Source organism: Medicago truncatula, chromosome 3 (genome assembly GCF_003473485.1).
Source record: "Medicago truncatula cultivar Jemalong A17 chromosome 3, MtrunA17r5.0-ANR, whole genome shotgun sequence".
NCBI lineage: Eukaryota > Viridiplantae > Streptophyta > Magnoliopsida > Fabales > Fabaceae > Medicago > Medicago truncatula.
This window is the reverse complement of record NC_053044.1, coordinates 11861493-11874179: the sequence shown is the minus strand read 5'-3', so window position 1 is coordinate 11874179 and position 12687 is coordinate 11861493. Positions and strand designations below refer to the sequence as shown.

Below are 12687 nucleotides of genomic sequence, written 5' to 3'. Positions count from 1 at the left end.
TGATACCTCCCTTTCAGTTCTTCGTTCTTCTTTGATAAGACTGAATTGAGAATCAGCAACTTTGAATCTTCAGTTTGATTAAAGGATCAAATGTAGCTTCTGGTGAAAATATTGCTTCTGATGAAAACTTTTGCTTCTGATGAAAATATTGCTTCTGATGACTTTCTGCTTCTGATGACGTCATCTCTTCAGGAGCAGTTTAGCTTCAGGAGCAGTTTTCTTCAGATGCTCAGAATTTCTTTTTCTTTCCATTGTTCTTCCAAGACCTATTGAAATAACTTGAGTAGCCTTTGGTCCTGTACACTTGAACAATTATTAGTAATAACCAATTGACAATTTTTAATACCTTGTTATCATCAAAACTTAATAAGGTTCATTGTGAAACACATTTTGTTCCAACAGATTGTTGTGTTTGTCATAATACTAAATCATAAACATTCCCTATCTATTTCTCTATTTTATGTTAAATTCAATTCTAAGTACAAAGTGTTCTTTGGTATTTTATGTTTCCTTTTAGAATATATAAATGTATCTCAATAATAATCAAGCTTATTCTCATGGTTGATTATCATTGAGACTAACCTTATTATCCCAAGACTCACAAAATTATTCTCATATTTTGTTTATCTTGTCTAATCTCATTTGATCCAATATCAAACTTCATCTTTCGATCCTTCATTTGATATTTGAGATATGATAAATAATAATATCAAACTTCATCTTTCGATCCTTCGTTTGATATTTGTTATTAAGCTTAAAAATGATGAGATTAGATTAGAAAAAGAATTTAAATAAAATAGATTCTAGACTTCAGTTGAATAGGAGTCAATCATTATATTAGTCCAACAAACCTAAGACTAGAAAGTCTACTCACTCATGATCATAGTAGACAAGGCACTAAAGTATAAAGACATGGAATATAAAGGCATGAAAGTAAATAACTATAAATTTAAAGTGCATGAAAAGAAATTGCAGAGAAGTCATGAACATGAATGTATAGAGTAAGTTAACAAGTAGTCCTATATCCTTTTTTCCTCAGAAATTAGGTCTATTTATAGCCTAGAACCTCAGACAATTTATAAAATTCGAGTTACAAATCAATAACTAAAGAATTCTAAGAGTTTATAACAATTATTTTATACTACATAAGGTGCACAATGGTGCTTGTAGGGCACACGGTCGTGCTTGTAGACGGATTAACCTAATAGTTTTGATCAATCTTTAAGTCAAAACCCTTTCCTAAGTTATAACCTCTTAATCTCTTAAGACGATTTGTAACTGCGGAAGCAATATTTAGTTCGTTGACCCTAATGTCATAACTCGCAGCTTCCTATCTCTAGTATCATATGTAAAGCTAAACAAAATTATTAGATCAGGTTTAATAGCTAGGGCTAGCACTCAATTAATATCCAACATTCAATTCATATAACTAAGAAGTTAGGGTTAGTAGTCAAACACAATTATTTGAAAAGCATTAAACACAACCAATTATGAATAAAGAATAGGTTTTCATTGATATCAAAGAAAGTACTTAATAAATTACATGCCCATAGATTACAAAAGACTCATTTCATGGCTCAATCAATCTAAAAGCTTAACTCTCATGTTCATAGAAATAAACAACATAAAAAGAAAAGGAAACAAAACCGAGAGTTTCGTAGTTGCCGATCTTGCTCCTGAATTTCTTTCTGATTGGTATCGTTAATGTACCGTAGCTGCTTTCCTTCAATTTCCCATAGTCTTCTCTCGCGTAAAGCCTGTGTGTGTTTTGTTATTTGTCTCCAAAAATGTGAATATTGTCTCCCCTTGCTTCTGCCAAAACGTGATCCCTTTATACTAACTCTTTGTGATCTAGTTTTCTTCCACCCATTGATATTTGCTTTTCTAACATACAAAACATCACGAGTATTGCTGTTTACACATTTAATTTGGCTGAGAAACACGAGTAAATTATTCAAATGTCTTTCGACAGTTAACTGCCGAAATTTAAAAGAACCGGCTGCAGTTAACTGCCAAGGAAAACTTCGGCAGTTAACTGCCGAGAAATTTCAAACCTAAAATTAAATAAGGAAATACACCTAAATTTTCCTTAATTAAATTTAATTCTTTAATCCTTTTAAGGAATTAAACATAATTATTTTTATGATTTCATTCATATGATTTTGTTGTCATAAATGAAGAAATATGATATATGAATAATATCTGCAATCGGTAATTAATGGACCTAAAATGATGATTCAATAAAAAAAATGCAACAACAAAAACGTTAGAAAGGATAGAATAATTATATTTGTAATTATTAGTAATTAATTTCATTGATGTCTTTCATTATTCATAGGTTTGACTAACCTATTATTACTTTATACTAATATTTCAGATATTATTAATTTAATTAACATGAAAAACACAGCAACAACAACAAATAAAAATGTTTGTCATCGGTAATTAATAGACCTAAAATGGTGATTCAATAAAAAAAAATGCAACAAAAAAACATTATATATAAAAAGAACATTTAAGTCCTCTAAAAACATTTCAATAAGTGTAAAAATTAAGCATTTGAATATTGTTTTGCAAATTACTTAAATAAATAAAAAAATCTTTTTGCACAATTATTTTAACGTAGAAAATATAACAACATATTATACCTTAAAAAAAATCGTTGTGCACAATTATTTTAACGATTTATTATTATTATTTTTATTTAAGTAATGTGCAAAACAATATTCAAATGCTTAATTTTTACACTGATTTAAATGCTATTCTTAATAAGATATATACGCATAAGTATAATACTGCAATTGTTTGGAACGTACCAAAATAATGATTGAAACATTCAAAATCAATAAATATTATTAATGACAATTTATGGTTTTTGTCAAAAAAAAAAAAAAACAGATTTGATGTTTCCTCGGCAGTTAACTGCAGAAGTTTTCAGTTTTCCTCGGTAGTTTACTGCCGAAGTTTTCCTCGGCAGTTAACTGCAGCCGGTTCCATAATTCGACAGGTAACTGCCGAGGGGCATTTTGGTAAATTACTAGTGTTTCTCAGCCAAAGATAATGTGTCAACAACAATTCTCAAACATCATAATAATACATAAAAATGACGTTTTTACCCTCGACGGTAGTTAATTATCGCTGGATTTATTTGGCGGTAGTTAACTACCGTTCCAAGTATACAACACAAAAAATAAAAAATAAAAAAACAAAAATAAAAATGCTTCAGCGGTAGTTAACTACCGTGGAGCACTATATTGATTTTTATGGCTACACAAATCATCATCTTCATCCTTGCTCAACTTTGGTGTAGTTTTGGGTCGCAAACTTGTAACTATAAATAAAAATTCAAAACCTTTTTTTTTTTAAGCAAAAGAAAGGGTGCAGAGGGATCTCCAACTGCAACACCTTGAAATATATAGATAGGAAAAAAGTACAAAAGAGAGGGGGACATAAACCAAAACCCTCAAGGATAAAGGAAAAGGAAAAAAAAAAAACAAAAAAAAAAAAAGCAAAACAGATAAACCAACCAGGAGCTAGTGGAGCAACATTAAACCATAATGCTAGCGAGGCGAACGACTGAAAGCCCCAACCTTAAACCCTTTACTAGTCTCAGAGTTCTGCTTTAATTTCTTTTTCTTTTTCTTTGGAACCACCAACTGAAATTGTTGATTTGAGTCTGAATTAACAAAATCTTCCTTCTGACCCATGTTAGCCCATGAGTCACTCAGAAAATCCATAGTTTGTTGAGCCACAGTAGGAACTAGCCCTAAAACTTGCATGTCATGAATAACATTTTTCAGTAAAGTGTCACAAGTTAGAGTTTGTCGCCACTATGGCCCTACCTAGATCATCTTGAGCATTATCTATCGGTACCACATCCTTGTTTAACTCTACACGACAGAGATTTGAATCAAATGCTTCTTCACGAATGTTATCAATCTTGCTTTGATCTGATGGGAAATCTGGTAGAACAGTGTTGCCTTCTAACTCCACAATGGGAATGAGATCAACATCATAATTTTTAGTGACAAGACTATCGATGTTTGTATCTAAAATTTCTACATTTGCTACTAAAGAAGGCAAAGGGGAGGCAACCATTGATGCATGTGCAAAATATTCAAAAGCCTTCAATTGATGCATGTGCACATAAAGATGATTAATCAGGTACATGAATTAAGATATGGGGATGAAAATTCCTTTTGCATTTGATGGAGATGTCGAATTCTCAAGTACAGATCAGGTGCTATATAAAATGGAAGCAGCATCTCTAAAACATTACTATTTTTCAATAATTATTATCAATTAGTAACCGTCCTTGCATAAAGCAAATATTCAAAGTTGATCTCATAGGGAAAGGTGACTAAAGGTGCTGATTCACTCAATGGCAAAGCCTATCCAATCGTTAAGTGAAAACATGAACTAGGAAGTAGGAATTGTTACACTCACGCTGGATCAAGATGGTAAAAAAAAATCAATACACATGCTCCACGGTATACCGCTGGAGTATTTTTTTTTTTTTTTTTTTCTGTATATTTAAAACGGCAGTTAACTATCTCTGGAGGTAAAAATATCATTTCTATGTGTCAATATGGGTGGCATTTAGGGTGGGTGAGGGAAAGAATTTCCTACCATGGGAAAATAAATTTTAACCATTAGATTAAATAAAGAGCATACTCTTATCATACTCCATCACCACTATATTATTTTTTACACTATCTTCCCCCTCTCTCTTCCATGTCCCACTCACCCACAATCACCACCGCCACCAACATCAAACCCATTTCTTAATTGTTGTAATGTAGAAATGTTAGAAAACTAAGAAAATAAACCTTTAAATATCTTGCTTCCATTCTTGCTTCTACTTCTTCATACATAAAAATAAACCCTTAAATATTAAAATTCAGAAGCAAAATGCAGACAAAGTATAAGATCTACGAAGTTTTTTTTTTTTTTTTTAAGGTAAAGATCTATACTGAAATTTACTCATTATTTTCGAAAGAAATTTAGTTGATGTTAATCCCACCGTTTTCCTATTTTTTTTTCTTTCCTTTTTCAGCAACAAAAAAAGTGTCTTATTTTTGTTTTGAAAGAAAATCTACTGTTGAGACTCCATGAACAAATGTGCTCTCTATTTGTTGTTGTTGTTGGTGTTTGGTGGTGGTGGTGGTGGTGGTGGTGGGTGAGTAGAGACATAGAGGGAAGAGAGAAGGATGATGAAAGATGATGTAAAAATAATATAATGTTGAGAGACTATGATAATACTATGGTCTTTCTTTGATCTAGTGCTTAAAAAATATCTTTCTCATGGTGGGAAATTCTTTCCTTCATCTACCCTAAATGCCACCGTCAATATGACGTTTTGAACGTTAGAAAAGCAATTTTCCAACCCATTTGCCAACGTCGCTTCCTATCAAATCCAAATGATCTCCATATTGGGCCAATGAGCTACATTCCTTTTATTCTTATTCTTTTTGCTGTTCTGCCCTCCATATTGCTTTCTTTTTATTCATGTGACAATTCACACTAATAATAATACTACTAATAATAATTATATACTACTATTTGACTCAATAAATTAAAAACGGAAATTTATTTAAAACGACTCTAAAATTAATATTAAACTAATAAAAATAGATTAAAAACTTAACTAAAAGTGACTCTAAAAATAGTGTATGACTCAATGTCATCAATATGAAAAATTAAAAAATAAAATGGATCTAAACGATGGAATTTTAGATTTTGAGGGACGGAGTTCCAAAAGATGTTCCTTTTAAGGGAGTCTTGATCCTTGATTATTTTTTTTTTCTGATTTTCTAGGAAAGTTTCGGATCAATCTGATCAAATACCCCAAAATCGAATTTTTGACTAAGAACAGCTAATGCTATTGTCCTTAAACTGGTGATCCATGCTATAAACAAACCCATAATTTGTGTTGATACAGTTCGGATTATATAATGCAGACTGTTTTTTCCTTGAAAAAGGGTGTTTAGGGGCAGTTCAAATTCTATAATCCGAAAAAAGCAAGGAACATGCCCTATTTTTTTAAGGTTTTCGGATTATAAAATCTAAATTTGTGAAAAACGCATTTTTCATCCCATAATAAAGGAAAAGCTCAGTTCGGATTCTAAATTCCGAAAATCACATGAGCATTTTTGTAAAAAACACAGCGCGCGAGAAGGTGATAGGGTCAGAAAAGTAATAGTCTAACTTTTTTGAAGGGCTAAACCCAACTAAAAATATGGGCAAGTTGACTGATCCATCTGTTATGCTTAATTTCTCTACTCTCAATTGAATACAACGGGTAAAATAAGAAAATTATTCTTCTCCCAACAGACATTGCACAATCCCAACCAAACTTCCCAAAATACTCCTACGTGACTTAAGTCACGCAGGTGTTATACTCAATGTGACTTAAGTCATGTTAGAATACAACCTCCCTGACTTAAGTCACACTCGATTCTCCTTCAGCAGCTTCCACCGCTGTTCTTTCCAAGTTGTTATGATTTATAATTGGCACCGGAGTAAGTTTACTTTGAACTGGAACAACATTGTCATTCATCGTGTTGCTGCAGTTATTGTTATGGAAGTTGTTTGAGTAATCAAAATCGAGAAACGAATCCATAATAGAGAAAAACATCTCTCTAGTTTTGATATCTTGAGTTTCAGTGAGTTTGGATCCAAAATTAGGATCCAAAATTAGCCACGCGGCTGCTTCAGCATATCTTGACCGTAACCGTCGTCAGTAGGAACGACGAAATTGAAGGACGTGTCGGCTGCTGCAGCGGTTATGGAGGATTTGACTACGCATTCAGCAGAGTCAAAGAAAGGTTTGACGGGAACACGTTCGTGACGACGGGCACGTGGATTGGTGGAGTAGATGTCGGAATTGCACGTGACGCATAGAGCAACAATGTCATCTTTGCACGTGATAGAAGTTGGTGCTTGTTCGCATACTTCACACACCCAAACACGCTCGTGGCGGGAAGAGAGTTTGTTAGCATAGTAAATAGTGGAATCACAGTTGATGCATAGAAACACAGAATCAGAACGGCAAAAAAGTGCGGCGGGAGTAATCGTTCATAGCATTTGAATTTCATAATATAAGAAGCAAGTCAATACGACAAACAACTTGGAAAGAACGGGGGAGGAAGCTGTTGAAGGAGAATTGAACATGACTTAAGTCATATAGGTTGTATTTCCAAAATGACTAAATCATGTTGAGTATAACACCTATGTTCCTTAAGTCATGTGAGGATATTTTGAGAAGTTTAGTTGGGAGTGAGCAAATTATGTTAGGAGAAGAGCAATTTTCGTAAAATAATTGCTTATAGGACGACATGATCATAGCCATTGATTTGGGGTCGAGTGGTTCACATCACCACCACTAACCAACAGTAACCTTAATGTAATGCTTGTCGTCGACAACACATTATGGGACCTGTTTTTATTTTTATTTTTTTAATAGCAATATAGGACCTGTTTATTTAGACAACAAAACTGATGTATTATTTCACGATCATATGGGTGTTGTTTGTCTTGACCGTTTGAAGCTAAAGAAGAAGACTCATTAATTAATTAATAAATAGCATAGAATGGCACACATAACAAACGTGTATCACCGTAAACCTAAAGACAAGTTATTTACGACAAGTTATCTTTGTTTTCTTGTACACCTTTCAGTTTTCAGCTCAACCCTTTCCAACATGCTTGTCTTCGTGTTCAGACATAGCAAAAATTAAATTATTCAGATCGGTGTACAAGAATTACACATGATATTATTGAGGCTATATAATACCAGGGGATCTTTTGAGTTTAATTTTTATATAGTGTAAAAATATTATAAAAGATAGCATAGTGGTCAATGAACTTGGTGTGTGTTTGATTCGGCTTTGGATAAAATTGATTCTGACAGAGTTGATTCTGATAGAATTGATTGTGACAGAATTGATTTTGAGAGAATTAATTTATGTTTGGATACAAAAATGCAGAATTGATTAAACAAAATGAATGTTGTTTGGATAGTTTTTATCAAAATTGCTTTTGAATGTATAATTACTAAAATGAACATAGCTAAATTCAGGTAAATGTGCATAGTTAAATGTATATATTGATCAACATTAAATGTAGATATATTATTTAATTTAAATAAATAAATTTTTTATATATTAATTTAAAAATAATAAATACGATCATTAAATTAATTTTTTTTACAAAATATTTGTTCATATATTTTATATTTTTTGATAAAATATATTTAAGTTAAATAATATTAGAGTTAGTTGCCAAAAATGATAAAATATATCGTAAAAAAAAAGGTAAAAGAAAGAATACAGTAAATCTGAATGGGGACACCGTAAAGGAAAATTCAAAATTTGATAACTCATGACCATAAACATTTTTCGAGGGCTAATTTGGTTCATTAAGTTTTCTGATTGAATTTTGTTCATCAAATTAATTACAAAGCAAAAAGAAGGAGAATTGATAAAGGGCAATAAAGGAAAATAATAGGTTGTAATAATCAAAATATAAAATTTAATCTAGAATTGATTCTAGGAAAGCCAAAAGCTAGGATTTGTAGCTTCAAGGATAATTGCTTTTGGAGGATAGAAGCAATTTTTTAATAAGTGCTCAAAAAGTAACATATTTCATGTGTTAACTTAGGCAAATTAGTGACTTGTTTTGCAAGTTATCTAAGGTAACGCTAGCATTTGAGTGTATTTTTACCATTTGTTATACCCTGATTTTGGACCTAAAAATACTCGTTCAAATTTCTTTTAACACTGATATTTGTCAATTCTCTGTTCTTTTACTCTGAATCTTTACTCTCTTTTTAAACGTATTTTACTGCCTCTGTCTTTTCTGGCATTACAAGTCATTTAAGAACCCTCTGAAACGTCGCATTACTTTTCTTGCATTTTATTTCAAAAAATCATACAAAAGGGTATTTTGGTCATTTCCTATAGTGGAACCCATTTTAGTCCCTGTGTTTGCCTCTGAGTCTTTTCAATTTGTCTGTACAAATCATTGTTGAGTCTTTGTTTAAAAATCATTTCAAAAATTGCATCTGAGTCAATTTGAGTCAGTTTAGTCCCTAGGGGCATTTTGGTCTTTTCCTGTCAAAATTTCGGCAGAGAGGTATTTTAAAATACCTCATTTTTGTAGCTGGTTCATTTTAGTCCTTTTGTTGATTTTATTTTTGGTTTCACTTTAAGTTTTTTCCAAATTACCAATTTTAGTCCAATTTTATTTTTAATTGCATTTTAGTCCCCAAACAGTTTCTAAAATTGCATTTCAGTCCCAAACAGTTTAAAAATTGCATTTTAGTCCTTTTTTTATTACAGTCCAGTCCTTCAATTTTTCTATTTTACAGAAAGGTCCCAAAACAGATGTCATTTTTTCATTGGTTCTCAGCTACACATGTCAGCTATAAATACAACACAGTGTCAGAAATTTCCAGATCAGATACACAATCATTGACACATCACAAACAGAAATTACAATATCTCTCCTTTCAGTTACAGATCAAAACAGAAAGTTCTCCAAGAACAATCAAGAACAATAACAAACCCTAACTTTTGCCAGAACCAGATCCATCAACAAATTCATCAATTCTCAGAGATTCATTGATGAATCTTCATCATTGAATTGATTCCCCTGCAATTCAAGGTACGAATTCCTCACCGGAGGCGAGGAACTCCAGCACCGATCACAGAGAAGTGGAAAGAGAAGAAGAAGGAACAAAACCGAATCGGAAAAGGAGCAAATCGGAAGCGAACTTGAAGCCGCGAACGGTAGCATCTCTGAATTGATCAATACGAAGAGAAGCAGGTTCGATTCAAAAGGAAAAGGTAATATTTCGATTTGTGTGTTCGTATTTTCAAACCTAGATCTACGCTTTGTGAGTACTTGCTTTCAAAAACCGACTTCGAATTTGAAAAGAGGAAGAAAAAGGATGTTTAAAAACGTAAAAAGTTTTTGAATCGGAGGAGTTTAAAACTCCGGCGCGGTGGCGCCACCACCGGCCACCGCGCCGGAAAACCGTTGCTCACCGGAGAAGACAAAGCATATTTCAGAGCTTCTCTCTCTAGAAAACCTTAGAGAGAGAAGCAGTTGTGTTTTGTGTTGTTTTTTTGTTGAAAGCTCTTTTTATAATGCTCTTTTTTTGTCCGTTCTTGTACGCACGCGTATACATTAATTCAGTGCTTCATCGTGTTAATAGCCATCCGATCTGGATCGTTCCTTGATCTAATGGCTACAGCGTATTGTGATCCTGAATCATGTGTATTTTCTCCTGTGCAAAATATGGTGTGTTTTCTGTTTCAACCGTCAGATCTTTGATCTGACGGTCACGGTGCTGCCTGAGTTGTTTCTCTTTTGTGCTATTTTTTTAAAACCGTTGGATCTTAGATCCTGTGGCTATGATGGGACCTTGGAGTTTAGATCTGGACCTCTGGATTCATCCAACGGTCCAGATTAACCCTGCTGAGCCAATTTTTTTTTTATTTCTTTTTTTTAACTGTTTTTCCTTTTTTATTTTTAAATACTAGTTTTACACCTTTTTGGCATTTTTGTGCTTAGAAAAATTCCTAAAAAGAATCCTTACATATTTCTTGATGTATTTTATTTTTATTGTTTCTTTTTCTTTTTCATGATTAAAATTGATAAAAAAATATGTGTTTTTTTTGTGTCAAGAAATAAAGTGTAAAATATTCCTAGAATTGTGTTATAATGCTTGGCTTGTATATGTCTTTATCATCATCACATCATAGCTCAAAATCAAACCTCTTTTAAAAATGGCTATGATGAGGGAATTATAAGTCATATGCATGTCTAAGTGTCATAACCAATTTTAGGTATATTTTGCCATTTTATTTCATTTCATTACTTTTTTTTTTTTTTTTCTCTTGCTATTCTATTCAATTTTGTTTACCTTTCTACTATTTTTATGACTTATGATACTAACCATTTCATCTCACATTTCATTCATCCCATAGTTTAGGCATCTTTTTTCTATTCATTTCTATATCAATTGGGATTTGTAATAATTTTAGATAGATTAGTTCTTTTTTTAATTCCTTGCAAGACCATAGCATGTATTTAGGACTCAATGTAAAGGACTATGGACACTATAAGTGATGTACACCGACACAAGCACCGACACGCACACACGTTGCATGTTTACCGTTTAGATGTATGCTTAGGAAACGCGATTTTTAGACAAATGTCAATTTTCAAAAAAAATAATAAACCAATTCCATCACTCAAATTTTTCCAAACAAACCTTGGAGTCAAAACTCCATTGATTTTTTTTTCCTTTATTTTCTTAAACAAATCCAAATGAATCCTAATCCCTACTTAGACTTTTTTAATAACAATTGAACCAACCATTCACCATTTTTTTTTCTCTTATGCCTTTAAGGCCTCTTTCTTTTCTTCAAAACCATTTTTCAACAAAAAACTAAAATCAACCAAACACACAAAAAACATTTTTTGAGAATGAACTACGTTTGGTTTTGATCCCTTAAAAGGGTACGTAGGCAATGAGTTAAAACTCCTCCAAGCCAAGTAAAATAAAATCTCAATCATCTTCTCCCCCCATTCTTCACTCAAATAAAACTTCTTTTTTAATAAGTAGGCAATAAAAATAAAGCGTAGAAATAAACTTAGGAGAACGGTTCTTATGGAATACCATAATCGTTCCGGGTGCCTAACACCTTCCCGTAGCGAAAGCGACCCCCGAACTTAGAATCTAAGGGTTTTTCTCAATTTTGCCCTTCCCAAGAAAAAATAGAAAATATCAAAGATTGAAAGGTTCAAGCCTAATTAATGACTTGACACCCGAAAATCGCGATAACACCATTTATGTTTTACATGTTTGATTCTACCCAATTTATGCAGGAAATGACAAGCAATGACACAAAAGAAGGAAGCTCATGAGAGATTGCAGCTGTTACACTTGGTTAGTGTCTCCGACCGCAAGCGAAATAACCCTATCTCTTCTCGTTTTACTTTTATGTCGAATAGGAAAATAGTTTTACACAAACAAACAATTTATACCCAAACACTTAATGTGACAAATATTGTGAAAATGCTTATGAAATACGCAAGTCCCTGCGGAAACGATTGTAACGCCCTAATTTAATATTTATTTATTTTATTGAGTTTAGAGTTTATTTTTATGACTTATGTGATTTATATGATTTTTGTGATGTGTTGTTGATTTATTAAGTGGCTTATTTTATTATTTAATAGAATAAGATTTGAAAATAAAATAAGATTAAGTTGTGGGAGCTGTTTTGGAAATTAGAAGAGTTTAGTGGAATAAGTGGAAATATTATGTTATTTGGTGTAGAAATATATATGTTATTTGGTGTGGAAATATTATGTTATTTGGTGTAGAAATATTATGTTATTTGGTGTGGAAATATTATGTTATTTGGTGTAGAAATATATATGTTATCTGGTGTAGAAATATATATGTTATCTGGTGTAGAAATATATTTGTTATTTGGTGTAGAAATATATATGTTATCTGGTGTAGAAATATATTTCTTATTTGGTGTAGAAATATATATGTATAGAGATATATTTGTTATTTGTTATAGAAATATTTTATATATATATATATTAGAATAGAATATTGAGACTTGGAGAGCAGATTTGGAAATAAGAGAAAATAAGTAGGTT

The 12687-nt window shown here is 32.0% G+C and overlaps 1 pseudogene; it reads right to left on the bottom strand.

Annotated features, from left to right (window-relative positions):
- Positions 1-6442: 6442 nt before the first annotated feature.
- LOC112420079 (zinc finger protein CONSTANS-LIKE 4-like) lies at positions 6443-7074 on the bottom strand (annotated as a pseudogene).
- Positions 7075-12687: the final 5613 nt, after the last annotated feature.